At 41.3% G+C, this 20261-nt stretch overlaps 1 protein-coding gene across 4 annotated transcripts in view; it reads right to left on the bottom strand.

Annotated features, from left to right (window-relative positions):
• The window catches only part of IQGAP2 (IQ motif containing GTPase activating protein 2), a 329635-nt gene that overhangs the window by 246074 nt on the left and 63300 nt on the right, over positions 1–20261 (bottom strand). The gene's annotated exons all lie outside the window — the stretch shown is intronic.

Here is a 20261-nt window from a genome sequence, read left to right as displayed (position 1 = left end):
ATTTGCACAGAGGTCCTTTAAAATCCCTATTTCATAATGTCATCAGCACAGAGCAGCTGCTAGACAAACTATCCCACTGAAATGGAAGGGTGAGGAGCACCCGGTCCTATGTATTCAAAACTGTGAGAGGGATGGCACGTGCTCCCCTAAATGTCTGTAACAGAGGATATGTGGAATTCAGCCATTTCCACCACACAACACCTTGCTGCCAAGCACAGCCAGCTGGTCTGTGTTCCCCAAAGTGATCCATGCAATTGAGAATGAAAATCATTCAAAGGCTATCCAATAGAATCAGCGTCCCTCACAAAGCCTCTCTGGACAAAAGCACAGGGACAAGGAGCCTAAGCCAGAACTTCTGAGATCACAACACTCACTCAGGCAAAGCAACCTAGCACCCATTCTGCACAGGCCCCATGCAAGGCAGTGGGGTACAGTGAGTGAGAATGTCTTCCTCGGGGAGCTCCCTGACTGCTAAGAGAGGACAACACACGGAGAAAGTTACCATAAAGCATACTATGCACAGTGCAAGCAGGACAGGGACCTGAGGCATAACCGAGGAGAGAACGATCAACCATGGGGGAAAGGCAGGGGCAGTGTAAAAGGGGTGAGTATGGGCTCCTGGGCCAGGCTTAGGAGGTGCCCTTCCATGATCCTGCAGGGAAAATGGAGCCTATGAAAGTTGTGAGCAGGGAAAGGCCTAACTAAACACCTCCTGGTTCCTCTCAGATGGTACAATAAGCCCCAAGTATGAACTAGATACAGAAAATTAAAATTAATGTTCTTCCTCCCAGAGATGCCTAGGAAGCAGCACCTAGTGCAGTCATGTATCACTTAATGAGGGAAATGTGTTCTGAGAAGTATGTCATTAGGTGATTCCGTCATTGCGCAAACATCAGAGTGCACTTAGACAAACCTAGATGGTACAGCCTTCTACACATCTAGGATATATGGCTTATTGCTCCTGGGCTACATACTCATACAGCATGTGACCGTACTCAATACTGTAGGCAGCTGTAGCATGGTGGTATTTGCGTATCTAAGCACAAAAAGGGGGCCTGGCCTGTAGCTGGGATTACAGGTGTGCACAACCACGCCTGGCTCATGCCTGTAACCCCAACACTTTGGGAGGCCAAGGTGGGCGGATCACTTGAGGACAGGAGTTGTGTCACTGTCCTTTAGGATAGTGAATGTGAAGGCCTAGGACATTACCGTACACTACTGTAGACTTTATAAACATTGTACACTTAGGGTATGCTAAATTATTTTTTTTATTTTTATTTTTTGAGGCAGAGTCTCGCTCTGTCTCCTAGGCTGAAGTGCAGTGGCACGATCTCAGCTCACAGCAACCTCCACCTCCTGGGTTCAAGTGATTCTCCTTCCTCAGCCTCCCAAGTAGCTGGGTATAGGTATGCACCACCACGCCTGGCTAATTTTTGTATTTTTAGTAGACACAGGGGTTTTGCCATGTTGGCCAGGCTGGTCTCAAACTCTTGGCCTCAGGTGATACACCCGCCTTGGCCTCCCAAAGTGTTGGGATTACAGGCATGAGCCACCACACCATTGCACTTTAGCCTGGGAGACAAGAGCGAAATTCCATCTCAAAAAAAGAAAAAAAAAGGTTCTTTCTTCAATAATAAATTAACCCTAGCTTACTGTAACTTTTTCACTTCATAAACTTTTGAGTTTTAACTTTTTGACTCATTAGCTTAACACAAACACATTTTACTGCTGTACAAAAATATTTTTCCCTTTATGTCCTTATTCTATAAGCTTTTTTCGATTTTTAACTTTTTAATTTTTTTTTACTTTTTAAACTTTTTTGCTATAAACTAACACACAAACACACACATTAGCTAGATCCCACATGAGTCAGGATCATCAATATCACTGTCTTCCACCTCTACATCTTGTCCCACTGAAAGGTCTGCATGGAGCTGTTATCTCCTATGATAACAACGCCTTCTTCTCCAGTGCCTCCAAAAGGGCCTGCCTGGGGCCATTTTACAATTTGCTTTTTAAGGTAGAGAAAGTTCACTCTAAAGATAACATAAAAACACAGTAAATACATAAAGCAGTAACATAATTATTACCATTATGAAGTATTATGTACTGTACACATTTGTATGTGCTATACTTTCACATGACTGGCAGCACAGTAGGTTTATACCAGCATCACCACAAACACGCGAGTCATGCTTTGGGAATTTTTCAGCCCCATTATAATCTTATGGGATATTGTTATGCAGAACATAACTATTACCAAAACATGCTCAAGATAGTGTAAAGCACTTTATTCAAATGCAGGCTGTAATGTTTTATTTTGTTTTGATTTGAGACAGAGTATCACTCTTTCACACAGGATGGAGTGCAGTGGTGTGATCACTGCGCACTGCAGCCTCTACCTCCCAGGCTCAGGTGATCCTCCTGCCTCAGCCTCCCAAGTAGCTGAAACTACAGGCGTGCAACACCATGCCTGGCTACTTTTTTTTTTGTATTTTGTGCAACAGGGTTTCACCATGTTGCCCAGGCTGGTCTCAAACTCCTGGGCTGAAGTAATCTACCCACCTTAGCCTCCCAAAGTGCTGGGATTATAGCCACCATGCCTGACCTGTAATGTTTTAATGGATCATAAAATCAACACAGTGGTTCATGACCAGCATTTTCTTAGAAAATGAATTAGAACAGAACAGAATAGTAAACATCAGAGGCTGTTGCATATAGTAGAAGTTAAGTGTTGCTCGGTGAATCTTTAGTTAGACACACATGCCCACTTATTACACATATCACACAGCTACCTGGGTCATGATACAAAATTGTCTTGCTCTGGGTCATAAGGTTTTAGTCACTTGCTGAAAGTGTATGTCACAGCTAATGAATTAGTAATAAATCAGTAACACAATTAGTAAATCAGTTAACACAAGATCTCTAATGGGCCTCCATCACAGTTACATAAATCTATGCCTGTTTCTGCAGTGGATTTGGTTTCCTAGTAAACTCTAGTAAAAGTCCTGACCCCCCAGAACTCATATAAAGTCATCTGTCTCCATCCTGCTAACCAGCCCTCCTTAAACATACCCCAAGCCTACTCACTCCTTCCAATGAGCCTCTGAACTCCTGACCTGTTGTAATTCTCCTATATTATCACTTTTTGTTTACACTTTCTCTACCTACTTGTCTAATGAAAAGCTGGCTTTTGCTTCAAAATCCCACCCCTCATAAACCCACTCCAGGGGAGGTTGTTTGCCAAATTTCCTTGACTCCCAGGACAAAGAGAGGATAGTCATCACTTTCCCAAATAAACTTTTCTCCCAGGCCACACCCTGTCCCATCACCTCACTTCTCAGGGCCTCATTCTTCCCTCTCACCCCTAACCTTGCCACTCATTTCTTGACCTCCAGGGCTTTTCGTTTCTTGCCACAATTGCTGCCTTCCTCCCAGGCCTGCCTCTGCTGGGTGGCTTCAAGAAGGTGGATGACCTTGGTAACACTCCTCCACTACACTCCAACCACACACAGGCACCACACCTTGCACGTTATCACTACCTGGAAATACTCCACCTATAAGATCAAGGCTTCCAGATCTTGGACTATAGGCTTTCTATTTACTCACTTCTCCACTCCCTTATTCTTATAGATCCTGCCCTTTATCCTCATTATAGGTGGTTCCCTGACTTCACCCCACTCCATCTTTCCCATCCTGGCTTCATAGGCTCCTCAGCCAGATGGGACCTCAAGAACCCAATTTCAGCAATACTCTCATGAACACCCTGGAGTCCCTGTTTCCCATGCAGAGGCCAAAGGAAATCCTCCCCTTTGCCATCTGAAGTTTCTCTGAAAAAATCAACTCACAAAAGGCCGATCAATTGGAGAAAAGGCATACAAGTTTTATTAACATATACACAAGTAGAATCACATGTTTACCCACCCCTCAAGTGACTCAGAAGCTTAACTACCATCCCAGCAAAACAGGTTATGGGAGGGGGGCGGAAAAGGAATTTGGTTGAGATTACCAAGGAAAATGGATGGGGAACAGAGATTAACCTGTATGTCATCCTGTGAAAGGGTCTGTTCAGGTGTGGCCACATTCCTGGTCTTACAGGGAGGGGAAGGAAAAACAATTCTTTCTCCTGGTGGGTCTGGATCTTTGGTAGATAAAGGCTTTGAAAGAGAACTTGGGATGCAGGAATGTCAGAGACACCTAGAGGCTTCTTCAGTTTGGAATGTCAAAATGCTGTATTTTGGGGCATCAGTGTCTGATCCCCAACACCTATGACTTGGTCAGAGCCAACAGGTCAATCCCTAGGCATAGTTACCCCATTCTTTTATCTTGTTGCAGAAATTCACATGAAAATGCTTATTGGCTCTGCAAAGAACATTTATAACTCTAATTGGATCTTCAAAACTACTCAGGCTTTCTATCCAGCCCTGGCTGATGCACTACTGCTTTTTCATGCCTCCACCCTCCTCACCTCAGCAGACAGTGACTCTTAGTATCCTTCCTTTCTCCCCTCTCATCCCAGAGGAATGGGTATCCTCCATTCCTTTTTTCTAAGCTGGGGTGGGAAGGCTGAGAGCTGAGACAGCATCAGCCATAGATGCTATCTCAAACATCAGTGTGAATAAAAGTGTACTCCAGTGCTTTGTTAAAAGGCAGACCTCAGCCGGACGCAGTGGCTCATGCCTGTAATCCCAGCACTCTGGGAGGCTGAGGTGGGTGGATCACGTGAGGTTGAGAGTTCAAGACCAGCCTGACCAATATGGTGAAACCCCGTCTCTACTAAAAATAGAAAATTAGCCAGGTGTGGTGACGCATGCCTGTGATCCCAGCTACTTGGGAGGCTGAGGCAGGAGAATCGCTTGAACCTGGGAGGCGGAGGTTGTGCCTTAGAGATGGCCTTATAGGGTCTGGAGTGATCCTCAGAAGCCTGCACTCACACAAGCATCCATGTGACCTTGATGCAGGTGTAAATGAATTTGGGGATCACTGGCCTAAGTCACTCTCCCAGATGACATAGCTGTCTCAACTCTTGCCTTGAGAAATACCAGAGGCAGGAAAAGCTGTGTATTACAAATCACACGATGGGAAAAAACAAACAAACAAAAAAACAACCCAGGGACATTAAGCCAAGTAGGATGGACTACAGAGAGTGCAGAAATGACTAGAAATGTTAATTCTTGAATTCCTGTTCTTGCACCAAAATGGGTTCAAGTTTCTCAGCAAAAATGAAAGATCCATGACAAGAACATATGAATGGCTAATTCCCCCAAACCATTTGCAGCATTTAACCAAAAGCAAACTTGAACTGAATCTACCAAATAAGTTTAATATTCATGTTTATACATTTTCTTTTTTTTTTTGAGACGCAGTCTCGCTCTGTCACCCCGGCTGGAGTGCAGTGGCGCAATCTCGGCTCACTGCAAGCTCCGCCTCCCGGGTTCACGCCATTCTCCTGCCTCAGCCTCTCCGAGTAGCTGGGACTACAGGCGCCCGCCACCACGCCCGGCTAATTTTTTTTGTATTTTTAGTAGAGACGGGGTTTCACCGTGGTCTCGATCTCCTGACCTCGTGATCCGCCCGCCTCGGCCTCCCAGAGTGCTGGGATTACAAGCGTGAGCCACCGCGCCCGGCCCTATACATTTTCTTTATTGAGCTTTCTACTTTTACTACTCAACATGATTTATAGAGACTCATGGAACTAAAGAGCACTGTCAAACAGTCAGAAGACCTTTATCCTAATCCCAAATCTACCACTAACTCCACCATGGATAAGTGAGATAAATTTCTGAGCCTCAGTGTCCCCATATGTGAAATGGGGATTTGACTCTGTTGAAGAAAAACAAAGGTGTTCAGACTGAGAAGGCAATGGAAAATCGCTCTACATTCTATGATCACCCTAAAAATGGAAGACACAAAGAAATCATTCTGTGACAACCTTGTACAAATGTTCTCCCTGATGCATCACAGCATGAGGCAGCTTCCGGTGGGGAGGTTCATACAGGACGGAAGAGATCTCAGTGCTGTTTGCTATTCATACCTTTTGATGTTTCAACAAAAAGCCAAGCATTCGGCCGGGCGCAGTGGCTCACTCCTGTAATCCCAGCACTTTGGGAGGCTGAGGCGGGCGGATCACGAGGTCAGGAGATCAAGACCATCCTGGCTAACGGTGAAACCCCGTCTCTACTAAAAATTCAAAAAATTAGCCGGGCGTCGTGGCAGGCGCCTGTAGTCCCAGCCACTCGGAAGGCTGAGGCAGGAGAATGGCGCGTGAACCCGGGAGGCGGAGCTTGCAGTGAGCGGAAATCGCGCCACTGCACTCCAGCCTGGGCGACTGAGTGGGACACCATCTCAAAAAAAAAAAAAAAAAAAAGCCAAGCATTCTTTGAAACCAGTCCTAATAGTGGCAAAACCAAAAAGATAATTGATGAATTGAATGTAGTATGGAGGCCTAACCAAGAATAAAGATGCACCAAAATTTTCCTGGGTGAAGAGAACAGAATAAAGTCTACATCATAGAGAAGTACAAATTCTTAATAATACTCTAAGGCACAGTAGCTGATGCCTGTAATTTCAGCACTTTGGGAGGCCAAGGTGGGAGGACTGCTTGAGGCCAGGAGTTCAAGACCAGCCTAAGCAACATAGTGAGATCTCATCTCTATTTTATTTTTATTTTATTTATTTTATTTATTTATTTTTTTTGAGACGGAGTCTTGCTCTGTCGCCCAGGCTGGAGTGCAGTGGCGCGACCTCGGCTCACTGCAAGCTCCGCCTCCCGGGTTCACGCCATTCTCCTGCCTCAGCCTCTCCGAGTAGCTGGGACTACAGGCGCCCGCCACCACGCCCAGCTAATTTTTTTTGTATTTTTAGTAGAGACGGGGTTTCACCGTGGTCTCGATCTCCTGACCTCGTGATCCGCCTGCCTCGGCCTCCCAAAGTGCTGGGATTACAAGCGTGAGCCACCGCGCCCGGCTCTATTTTATTTTAATTAAAAAAAGAGAGAGCAAGAAAGAGCTAGCCTAAAATAAGCAAAAGAGAGAAGGAGAAAGAGGGTGGAAGAACAGAAGGTAAATACAACACAAATTATTCCCAGAACAAACTACTTATAATAGTACTAGTTAAAACAAAATAGAAACAGTTCACAGGAAAAAAAAAAAAAGAGAGAGAGAAAGGAAAATAAAACAATATATAGCCATATATAGCCAATGGATGGCTATAATGTGCTAATTCCACCAAAGCTTAAGTGAGAATTTATTGATCAAGAGCTAGAACTAGAACTAGCCCATATAGAACCTAAAAACCAAGACCATGTTTTGGACTTACAAGGAAGACATGATCAAAACACATTAAGAAATAAAGAAATGGGACAGTATGTTATAGTTTTTAAGCACAGTCTTTGAAGTCAGAAAGACCTAGGTTGTAATACTGTTGCTGTCACCTGTTGGCTGTGACACTGAATAAATTACTTAAGTTTTTCCAGGACTTGGTTTTTCCATCTATCAAATGGGGATAATGCTCCTTCCCACAGGGTGGTTGTGAGAATCGAGACCATGTGGGTTGAATGCTTACAGCACCGTGCCTGGTGAGTAGACACTCGTGTGATAATCCTTGTGAGTAAAGTACATTTGCAACCATGGAAAATTCCAAGCCTTTCCCAGGTTTCCAACTTTGAAGATCCTGAGAAACAAATATAAACTTTGGGATCAAATATCAGTTGCTCAACTTGTCTTTGGCTGGAGATGATTAATACCGATTATTTGTATTTTAAAATACCAGCACTCTGAAAAGTTATACTTTCATCTGTCAGAACATACCCGATTGGCACCTGTCCAACATACATCCAAAGCTAGTACAATATGTGAAACTAAAAACAAAAAACTTTCTCCACCTACTATATGCCCAAGCCTAGGCTTGGCAGACAGAGAACACGAAGTGTGTGCTGCTGAGTCAGATAAGCAATGCCTTGATCTGCCGCAGGGCATCTGACCTCCCAGTGTCCTCCTCTGCTGCCCAAATCCAGACCCCTGCCAAGTCCTGTAGCTTTTTCCTTTATATCCTTAATAAGTGTTCCTTCCATTCTAGCTCCATAGCATAATCCCTGGTCACTGCCAGCTGGCCCTCAGCACCAACACCTCTCTGAGGCCCCAACTACAAGTACTACTGTTGGCAGGTAGGGCTGGCTGGGATCACGTCTATTCCTGTGCCACGGAGATCACCCTGTTAAGACCACCTCTCCAACTCTGCCAAGCTACCCTGGACAAGTCTGGGCTCCTCACAAGTTACTCTCTCCCTGACATTGGGATGTGCCAGGCCCTGATCTCTGCCTTGCTGGCACAGGGCTCCTGAGGCAAGCTGGTTGGAAAGCAGCCCTAAGCAGGCCCTCCCCTCAACCAGGTGCCAGACTTGCGAGGGGGTCCCTGCTCTCAGCTCACTGCACCCTCTGCCCCACCAGCTGCCGCATGGAACGACCAAGCAGTTCATCTTGCTTCCCGTGGAAAGCAGAAGTGAGGTCAGAGCCAGGGAGAGAACAAGAGAGGGAAGGGGGAAACGGAGAGTTACAGTGGAAACATGAAAACTATTTATCTTTTGAAAATGCAATTAAGAATTCTTAAAAATTTCATTACTATTTTGTGTGTAGAGCAACAAAGAAAAATATTTCCCTGGAAATTCCAAGTTCTTTTTAGCATTGCTTATCCATGGGTATGTCCTAGGGATAAGGATAGTGAGGTCCAAGCATGCAGAGGAAAGCCATTGGATTCTCTAAAGTATTCCGCAGTCAGAAGATTCTTTTTTTTTTTTTAAAACTAATCATGAATATTGAGTGTTAAGCAACTCATGGCTTGCACTTGCTTAAACATTTGAAGCACTTCTCCTTTCAAATCTGATTCTCTAACTCACCACTAGATAAGGCCAGAGCTTGAGACTTGATTTAATCAACAAGGTGTTCTTTTGGTATCTGAGTTGTAAACACTGACACAAAAGGAATCACACCCCTGTTTTGTTTTCTTTCCAGGGCACATACATAACTGTCCCAGACTCACCAATACAGCCAATTGTTTGGCTCACATAAAGAGACCTTTGAAGATAATATTTCTAAACAAGCCTATCACCCAGAGAAGGGTTTTTTTTTTTTTTTTTGCTTAGTTTATTTTCAGAGGTAGGACAGAAAAAGGAAGCACAGCAAAAGTTTTCTGTGCATTTTCTCTTTCCTTAAAAAAGGAATATAATATTACAGGAACTTTCCTTGGGAGACACAATAGCAGTCCCATTCATAACTATTTACTCAAGCTGCAATTTGCAAACTCCGTCTCCATTCCTTGCCAAGATTCCCTCTCCTGTTTTCTGACCTTCACAATAGGTCCGGATGGATTAAGTTCCTCAACCTAGAGTTTATCCAAAAAGAATTCTCCATCGTACATTTTTGCATAGTTGTCCTAAAAACTAAAAGACTGAATTTCTTAAAACAGATTCATTTTCATTACTTGAATAAATTTTAGGCAGATTAATATAAAATCTACTCAGCAGTACTAATTCTTTTGGAAATGTTACTCCTTTAATTTAATTTAAATAGTAGGATTTCTGGCATCAGAGAGGACATTTCAAAGCCCATATTAGTAGTAGACTTGTCTGTACAGTCTCATTTCAGCAAAAGCCCCACAGCAAAGGAGCTATAAAGTTAGCTTTGAGGGCCTACTTGAAAAGGAAACCTAAAAAGTCCATTTAGTATTATTTAAAATGACAAAGAAATGAAAAGGCTTAGTTTAAAGCAGCTCACAATTCAAAAAAATCAAGGCAGTTGCCAGGCATGGTAGCAAGCACCTGTAGCCTCAGCTACTTGAGAGGCTGAAGCTGAGCCCAGGAGTTTGAATCCAGCCTGGGCAACACAGCAAGACCCTTAAAATTAAAAACAAAAAAACAGACCAACAAAAAACAATCAAGGCGCAATAAGCTTAGAACCGTAAGCATTCAGATCGGGAAGGATTCAATTTCTGATTGAGTTTCTAATAGTAACAAAAATAATTTTATCCTCAGATTCCCTTTCTGGGGTCAATTTCAAAAGCCTATGAAGACACCCTGTGAAAGGCAGCTTCTAAGGTGGTTCCCAGTCATCCCTATCCCTCTGAGTTCATCCCCTTGTGGAAAACTCCTCCCCTTGAGCATGGCCTTGACTTAGTAACTCGATTCTAATGAATAGGATACAGCAAAAATGATGGGTGTCACTGCTGAGAATAGGTTACAAAAAGACTATAGCTTCCATCTTCTTCTCTCAGTTGCCTACTCTGATGGAAGCCAGTTGCCACGTGTAAGTTTCCATGTGTAAGCGGCCCAAGTGATGAGCAACTGAGGGAAGACTCTGGCCAACAGCAGCAAGGAACTGAGACCTCCAGTCCAAAAACCTGTCGGAAACTGAATCCTGCCAGTGTCACCGGGTGGCTTGGAAGTGGGTGTGCCCCACACGAACTGTGAGATGACTGCAGCTTTGTGAGAGACCCAAAACCAGAGGACCCAGTTAGGCAATGACAGATTTCTGATCCTCAAAAATTCTGAGATAAATGTTTATTGTTTTAAGCTGCTAAGTTTTAGAATAACTTGTTATACAGTCATAGGTAACTAATACTATATAAGACATCCTTTGCCTCCCAACAGAATTGATTCACTCTCCACATCATCTGAATCCTTCAGCCTGTAGGGTGAAGTAATTTGGGTGAAGAGCCAAATTACTTCTTTTTGGTCCTAAAAATAAGCCTGTTTAATATTTTGTTCATTGCCATTAATATTAGTTTTTTGAGGCCAGGAGTGGTGGCTCACGCCTGTAATCCCAGCACTTTGGGAGACCAATGTGGGCGGATCACTTGAGGCCAAGAGTTCGAGACCAGCCTGGCCAACATGGCGAGACCCCATCTCTACAAAAATATAAAAATTAGCCGGGCATGGTGGCATACTTCTGTAATCCCAGCTACTTGGGAGCCTGAGGCAGGAGAAATAATCGTTTGAACCCAGGACGTGGAGGTTACGGTGAGCCGAGATCGCACCACTGCACTGCATTCCAGCCTGGGCAACAGAGTGACACGCCATCTCCAAAAAAAAAAAAAAAAAAAAAAATTCATTTTTTTGAGTCTTAACATCTATCTATATGTAAAGACTTCATAATTTTATAAAGTTTGAGCAGTAATTTCAGCCTTAAGTCCTCCTAATACACAGGCTTCCTCCTTCTCTCTTCATTCATTCATTGAGCAATACTCTATATGCCTTTCTGGATATTTTCTAGTTCACGGTGGTATCACGGCTTATTAAGTTGTCTGGAATTCCCAACTTTATAACTTACTGGGTCACAAACCTGTCGGGAAAGACTTGCATCATCTAACTGCAATATAGAATTTTCCAGTGAAACAAAGATTACTGCTAGGCTGGCAGTCTAGCTGTCTACCATGAGTCTGATTCGTATCCTCCTTGTTACCTCCAACATCCAAAATGTACAGAAAACAGAGCATAATCAGTCCTCCTTAGTAGCGAATGATACTGATCCAACACTGGACATTACATTATTCATTCAAACATGCAATAGATGTGATGTCAAAAGGCCTTCTAATTGGTGAGTTTGACCTGGATGTGGAAGTCAGAGAAGGATTCCCTGAAAAAGTAAGCTGCAATCTGAAGAGGAAGTAAGTCTGACTAGATAAAGAGGAATATGAAAAGGGAAAAGCACACGGCAAGGTCCTGTGCAGGAGGGAACAGGGAATAAAACAGATCAATGTGGTTGAAGCACAGAGCAGCGTGGCACAATGTAAAACTAAAGAGGCTGAACTGGACTATGCAGAGCCTATGAAGCCCGGTAAAGGAGTTTGCTCAGAGTTTTGAAAAGATTTATCTGGCTATAAGACAGATAAAGGATTGAAGGAGGCCAGAGACTCATGAAGAAACCAGTTAAGGGCCACTACAGTAGTCTCACAAGAGATGCTGGAATCCTTCGGCGGGCTAGCAGTGGTGGGATAGAGAGGTGAACATATGAGAGCTGTTTAGGAGGATGACGGCTGGATATGGAGATGATACACATATACAGAGAGATTAACAGAGCAAACATAAATGAAGGAAAATAACTTTAAACTCTTGAGTAAAAAGTTCAACCAAATGGCGAGTTTTTCTGAGCACAACATTATTTGTTGCCTGAACTCCATCTCCCAAAACAACCTTCCTAGGCTTGTTTACACGTAGAGGATGCTCAATAAGTATCTGTAAAACAAACACAGTATTTAGACATCTCGTGTATCTTAGGGGTACCTTCTGTATGCAGTGTATCTGCTAATAGCAATTGATCTTATTTAACAGCTTCCTAAGGACCTCTCTAAGCCAGTGCAAGGAAATTATCTTTAATAAACAGCTTTATTGAGATACAACTTACATACCATACAATTCTCCCTTTTAAAGTAAACAACTCAGTGGTTCTCAGTATACTGAGTTGTGCAACCATCAACACAATCAATTTTAGAATATTTTTATCAGCCCAAAAAGAAATCCCATACCCAGTAGCAGTTACCCAGCATTTCTCTTCTTCCCCTAGGCCCTGGAAATCACTAATTTACTTTGTCTCTATGGATTTGTCTATTCTGGACATTTCATATAATATGTGGCCTTTTGTGTCTAGCTTCTTTCACTCAACATGTTTTTAAGGTTCATCCTTGTTGTGCTATGTATCAGTACTTCATTCTTTTTTATAGCTGAAAAATATGTCATTGTATGGATACATCACCATTTAACAGTGGGTAGACATTTGGATTGTTTCTGCTTTTTGTCATTATAAATAATGATTCTGTGAACATTTGAGTACAAGTTTTTGTATGGGCATAGATTTTCAATTTTCAAACGTATATACCTGGGAGAATAATTTTTGGGTCATATGGTAACTCTATGTTTCATTTTTTAAAGAGCTGCCAGACTATTTTCTAAAGTAGCTGCACCATTTTACAATCTGTTCAGCAATGTATGAGTTTTGATTTCTCTACATCCTCACTAATATTTGTTATCGTCCATCTTTGATTATAGCTACCCTGGTGGGTATGAAGTAACATCTCATCGTGGTTTTGATTTGTATTTCCCTGATGACTAATGATGTTGACTACCTTGTCATATGCTTATTGATCACTTGTGTATCTTCTTTGGAGACATGTCTATTCAGAACTTTTGCCCATTTTAAAATTAGGCTATTAACTCTTTATGTAGAATTTAAAAGTACTTTTTTATTTTTTATTTTTTTGAGACAGAGTCTTGCTCTGTCACCCAGGCTAGAGTAGAGTGCAGTGTGATCTTGGCTCACTGCAACTTCCACCTCCCAGGCTCAAGCAATTCTCCCACTTCAGCCTCCAGAGTAGCTGGGACTACAGGCATGTGCCACCACATCCAGCTAATTTTTCTATTTTTTTGTAGAGATGGGGTTTCACCATGTTGCCCAGGCTGGTCTCGATCTCCTGGGCTCAAGTGATCTGCTGGCCTTAGCCTCCCAAAGTGCTGGGATTACAGGTGTGAGCCACCTCACCTGACTAAGAACCCTTTGCATATTCTGAATACATGTAACCTTTATCAGATACATGATTTGTCTTTTCACTTTCTTGATGGTATCTCTTGAATCAAAAAAGGTTTCAGTTTTTATGATGTCTAATTTATCTGTTTTTCTTTTATTGGTTGTGCTTTGGTGTCATAGCTCAGAAACCAATGCCTAATACCCAAGGTTACAAAGATTTACTCCTGTTTTCTTCTGGAGAGATTTACAGTTCTGGCTCTCACATTTAGGTTAATAATTCATTTTAAGAAAATGTTTGTATATGGTGTGAGGCAGAGGTCCAAATTCATTTTTATGCATGTAGACATTCAGTAGTCAGCATCCTTTGTTGAAAAGGGCATCTTCTCTCACTCCCAGTGAATTGCCTTTATTCTGCTGATGAAAATCAGTTTACCAGAAGTGTTAGGGCTTATTTCTAGACTCTCAGATCTACTCTATTGATCTATATGCATATCCTTATGCCAGTACCACACTGTCTCAATTACTGCGGGCTTTGTAAGTACGTTTTGAAAATGAAAAATGAGTCCTCCAACTTTGCGTTTCTTTTTCAAGATGCTTATGACTATTCTGCATTCCTTGCATTTCCATATAAACTTTACTTTTGTGTTTTGTTTTTTTTTTGTTTTTTTTTTGAGATGGAGTCTCGTTCTGACGCCCAGGCTGGAGTGCAGTGGCGCGATCTCGGCTCACTGCAAGCTCCGCCTCCCGGGTTCACGCCATTCTCCTGCCTCAGCCTCTCCGAGTAGCTGGGACTACAGGCGCCCGCCACAACGCCCAGCTAATTTTTTGTATTTTTAGTAGAGACGGGGTTTCACTGTGGTCTCGATCTCCTGACCTCGTGATCCGCCCGCCTCGGCCTCCCAAAGTGCTGGGATTAACGGCGTGAGCCACCTCGCCCGGCCGCTTTTGTTCTTGTTTTTGAGACAAGGTCTTGCTCTGTCACCCAGGCTGGAGTGCAGTGGCGTGATCGTAACTCACTGCATCCTCAGCCTCCTGAGTGATCTTCATGCCTCAGCCTCCAGAGTAGCTAGGTCTACTGGTGCATGCCACCACATCTAGCTAATTAAAAAAATTGTTTTTTGCAGAGACAGGGTTTCGCTACATTACCTAGGCTGGTCTCAAATTCCTGGCCTCAAGCAATACTCCCATCTCAGCCTCCCAAAGTGCTGGAAGATAAGCATGAGCCACCAGGCCTGGCCACCATATAAATTTTAGAATCAGCTTTTCAATTTCTCCATTAAAAAAAAGAAGGCAGCTGGGATATTTCTAGAAATTGTATTGAATCTATAAATCAATTTGGGACCGTTGTTTTCTTAATGCTGTTTTTTTTTTTTTTTTTTTTTTATTATACTTTAGGGTTTTAGGGTACATGTGCACAATGTGCAGGTTTGTTACATATGTATCCATGTGCCATGTTGATTTCCTGCACCCATTAATTCGTCATTTAGCATTAGGTGTATCTCCTAATGCTGTCCCTCCCCCCTCCCCCCACCCCACAACAGTCCCCGGAGCGTGATGTTCCCCTTCCTGTGTCCATGAGTTCTCATTGTTCAATTCCCACCTATGAGTGAGAACATGCGGTGTTTGGTTTTTTGTCCTTGCGATAGTTTGCTGAGAATGATGTTTTCCAGTTTCATCCATGTCCCTACAAAGGACACGAACTCATCATTTTTTATGGCTGCATAGTATTCCATGGTGTATATGTGCCACATTTTCTTAATCCAGTCTATCGTTGTTGGACATTTGGGTTGGTTCCAACTCTTTGCTATTGTGAATAGTGCCGCAATAAACATACGTGTGCATGTGTCTTTATAGCAGCATGATTTATAGTCCTTTGGGTATATACCCAGTAATGGGATGGCTGGGTCAAATGGTATTTCTAGTTCGAGATCCCTGAGGAATCGCCACACTGACTTCCACAATGGTTGAACTAGTTTACAGTCCCACCAACAGTGTAAAAGTGTTCCTATTTCTCCACATCCTCTCCAGCACCTGTTGTTTCCTGATTTTTTAATGATGGCCATTCTAACTGGTGTGAGATGGTATCTCACTGTGATTTTGATTTGCATTTCTCTGATGGCCAGTGATGAGGAGCATTTCTTCATGTGTTTTTTGGCTGCATAAATGTCTTCTTTTGAGAAGTGTCTGTTCATGTCCTCTGCCCACTTTTTGATGGGGTTGTTTGTTTTTTTCTTGTAAATTTGTTTGAGTTCATTGAACATTCCATGCTCATGGGTTGGAAGAATCAATATCGTGAAAATGGCCATACTGCCCAAGGTAATTTATAGATTCAATGCCATCCCCATCAAGCTACCAATGACTTTCTTCACAGAATTGGAAAAAACTACTTTAAAGTTCATATGGAACCAAAAAAGAGCCCGCATCGCCAAGTCAATCCTAAGCCAAAAGAACAAAGCTGGAGGCATCACGCTACCTGACTTTAAACTATACTACAAGGCTACAGTAACCAAAACAGCATGGTACTGGTACCACAACAGAGACATAGATCAATGGAACAGAACAGAGCCCTCAGAAATGATGCCGCATAGCTACAACTATCTGATCTTTGACAAACCTGACAAAAACAAGAAATGGGGAAAGGATTCCCTATTTAATAAATGGTGCTGGGAAAACTGGCTAGCCATATGTAGAAAGCTGCAACTGGATCCCTTCCTTACACCTTATACAAAAATTAATTCAAGATGGATTAAAGACTTATATGTTAGACCTAAAACCATTAAAATCCTACAAGAAAACCTAGGCAATACCATTCAGGACATAGGCGTGGGCAAGGACTTCATGTCTAAAACACCAAAAGCAATGGCAACAAAAGCCAAAATCGACAAATGGGATCTCATTAAACTAAAGAGCTTCTGCACAGCAAAAGAAACTATCATCAGAGTGAACAGGCAACCTACACAATGGGAGAAAATTTTTGCAACCTACTCATCTGACAAAGGGCTAATATCCAGAATCTACAATGAACTTAATGCTGTTTTCCAATCCATGAACATGAGATGTCTTTCCATCTACTTAAGAGTTTTAAAATTTTCAGTGTGTTGTAGTTTTCAGTGTTCAATTCTTGTACTTCTTTTGTTAATTTTATTCCTAAGAATTTTATTGTTTTTAATGGTATCGTATATTGAATTGCTTTCTTAATTTCATTTTCAGATTGCTTATTGCTAGTGTCAAGAAATGCAATTTTTACACACTCCCCTAGTATCCTACAACCATGATGGACTCATTGTGGTGGGGTTTTTTTAGTGTTTTCTTCTGTTCTGTTTTTTAGTAGATTCCTATGGATTTTCTATAAACCAGATAACATCACTTAGCAATAGTTTCACGTCTTCCTTTCTAACCTGGATGCCTTTTGTTTATTTTTCTTGCCTAACTGCCTGGCTAAAATCTCCAGTACAATGTTAAACAGAAGTGGTAAGAAAAAACATCCTTATTCCTGTATTTCACCATTGAGTATGGTGTTACTTGTAGGTTTTTCATCGCTGTCCTTTATCAGGTTGAAATTCTCTTCTATTCCTAGTTTGTTGAACGTTTTAAGTCAAGAAAGGGGGCTGGATTTTATCAAATGCTTCTCCTGCATATATTGAGATGATCATGTGGCTTCTGTCCTTTCCTCCATTAATATGGTCTATGATACTGATTTTCAGGTCTTAAACCAAGCTTGCTTCCTAGGATAAATCTCACTTGATGGTATTAAATACATTTTATATGTTGCTGGATTTGATTTGCTAGTATTTTGTTAAGGATTTTTGCATTTGTATTCGTAAGAGATATTGGTCTTTGGTTTTCTTGAGATGGCTATCTGGTTTTGGTATTAGGGTAACGTAGGCCTCAGAAGAATGAATTGGAAAATGTTTTCTCTTTTCGTATTTTTTGGAAGAGTTTGCAAGGACTGCTCTTAATCCTTCTTTAAACATTTGGCAGAATTCTACTGTGAAGTTATCTGGGTTTGTGGGAAGTTTTCTGATTTCTAAGTCAGTCTCTTCACTTATTATAAGTCTTATTCTGGTTATGTTAGTTTTTTTCAGATGTTTAAGTCTCTTATTGAGTCAGTTTTAGTAGTTTGTCATTCTAGAAATTTGTCAATTTCCTCTAAGTTTTCATTGGCATGTAATTGTTCATAGTATTCCTTTATAGTCCTTTGTATTTCTGTAATGTTGGTAATGATGTCCCCTCTTAATAAAGAACTTTTCAATGGCCTGATTTATTACAGAATTTTGAAATTAATAAAACCAAAATTAAAGATATACTGGAATATTATAATTCTCAATTTGTAAAAATCCTAAGTTACAGGATATACAAACTAGATACCTTCCAATTCTCACCTCCAGAAAGAAAAACAGGTGCAAAGACAGAACCAATACATTTTTAATTAAAATGCAATAAAGTCATTTCAACTGAAATCAGAAACAAGAAACAATTCCTAGATGAATATATACAGTACAAGCATACAATTTAGTAGAAACTCAATATTCTAAGCCAACTCCACTCATGTGAACACACATATGTGCATTATAATAAACCCAATATCACAAATTCCAAAGGTACTAATACTTTAAAAGAATCATGCAATAAATCCTCTCATCTTTTCAAGAAAGACATTCACCCTTTCCTGTATTTCTTGCATTCAAGACCATGAGTTTTCTGTACACTATGCTTTCTTCAATCAGCACAACTATATGTCTAGTAGTAGCCACAAATTTTTATATAATCCATGACCAAAAATCAGCTTCTTTCAAAGTATTTGTGTCTTGGCCGAGTGCAGTGGCTCACGCCTGTCATCCTAGCACTTTGGGAGCCAAGGTGGGCGGATCACTTGAGGTCAGGAGTTCGAGACCTGCCTGGCCAACATGGTAAAACCCCATATCTACTAAAAAATAAAAAAATTAGCCAGGTGTACTGGTGAGCGTCTGTAATCTCAGCTACTTGGGAGGCTGAGGCAGGAGAATCACTTGAACCCAGGAGGCGGAGGTTGCAATGAGCTGAGATCCCACCACTGTACTCTAGCCTGGGTGACAGAATGAGACTCCATCTCAGAAAAAAAAGAAAAAAGAAAAAAAAAGTATTTGTGTCTTAATAAAAGATTCATAAATATATACTACATCTAATAGACTCTTATCAAATAAATTTATGAAAAGCCATCTTAGAGGAAAAATTGTACATTTTGATAATTATTTTCATGAAACTATTCCAAGGGAAGTTTTCCTCAAAGAATCTGAAATAATCATTATGCTGACTTTCTGAAACAAAATTCAACTACAGAATTTCAAAAATATTAGAGAAGATGACAAGCTTTCAAGCTACATTTATACCATTTCAGTACACTGAGGAGAAAACTTTGCTTATGTTATCACCATAAACCTGACTGGCACTATAGCTTACAGAATACTTTCACCTTCTTTAAATGGTTTTTTAAAAATCCGTGAATCCATGAATAAGTAGGGCAATAAGTAACATCATCTTTATTGTCTCATTTACAGAGGGGACAAATTGAACTTCCCACAGGTTAAATGGTCTGTGGAAGGTCAAGCTGCTTGTGTAAGTGGTGGAGCTGGGACCAGGAAGTTAGGTAAACCAACTCCCAATCACATATCATTTTCCTCTACATGACACCCCTTCCCACTTGTTAAAAACAGGAGGCAAAAACAGAACGTAAAGTGAGTATCAATAGAAAAGTAAGTTTTTCTACCATCTCCTTGAACTTATTCAGTGAAAGTATATTTTTTTCTTTTATTTTTCTTTCTTTTCCTTTTTTTTTTTTTTTTTTTTCTTTTTAAGACAGCGTCTCACTCTGCCACCCAGGCTGGAGTGCAGCAGCCAGATTTCAGCTCACTGCAGCCTCCACCTCCCAGGCTCAAGCGACCCTCCCACCTTAGCCTCAGGAGTGGTTGGGACCACTTCTTTTCAATGCCTATGAATTAATCTCCTTATCTAACTTTTTTGCAACAACTTGACTAAAAGCATGTTTTTAATGATCTTAGACTGATAGTGAATCGCTAGCATCCTGCAACCTAACTGTAGACTTCACAGACATGTTAAACAATCTTTAAAACTTGGTTTTTAGAACCTAAAGAAAGTTACGTGACACTATTAAAATATTAAACAACTCTGAGAAACTCCTTGAAAGCAATTTTGATGTCAAATTAGGGCATGTGTCACCAAAATACTGATTAAAAACCTCATCATTCTAGTTCTGTAGATAGCCATTTATCAGTGATCAGAGATAATTAACACCAGTGACCATTTAACCAAATATTTATTTCTATATAGCTAAAAGGGCTGGAACATATCTTTGTCCAGGGAACAATACTGTCGCTCCATCATGGCATAAAGCATTCAATCAAAATCTAACTCATGGTGTATGAACTCTGTAGTATTTGCCCCACAAAGGATAAATTTCTCTTGATTCCTCTCATGAGGAAAGTATTGGCACTTAGGACTCTTTATCTTCACTTTCTCCTTGGAGAACGCAACATTTATTTAATCTAAAAAGTCTGAAAGAGTCAATGTGATTTTAGAGACAATACACCCTAAGTGGCCACACACCCATGGTTTAAAGAGGAGATTGCTGTCATAAACCTACTTAGGGACTGATGGACTTCAGTCTGATATGCCACTGTCCTGCTGGGCATTTATCATCTTTGGGCTGGGAGTGGGGAAAAGACCCAAGGAAGCTCTGGGGGAAAAGGAAGTT

Source organism: Symphalangus syndactylus, chromosome 11, assembly GCF_028878055.3.
Source record: "Symphalangus syndactylus isolate Jambi chromosome 11, NHGRI_mSymSyn1-v2.1_pri, whole genome shotgun sequence".
Classification (NCBI taxonomy): Eukaryota; Metazoa; Chordata; class Mammalia; order Primates; family Hylobatidae; genus Symphalangus; species Symphalangus syndactylus.
This window is presented reverse-complemented; position numbering and strand designations above follow the sequence as displayed.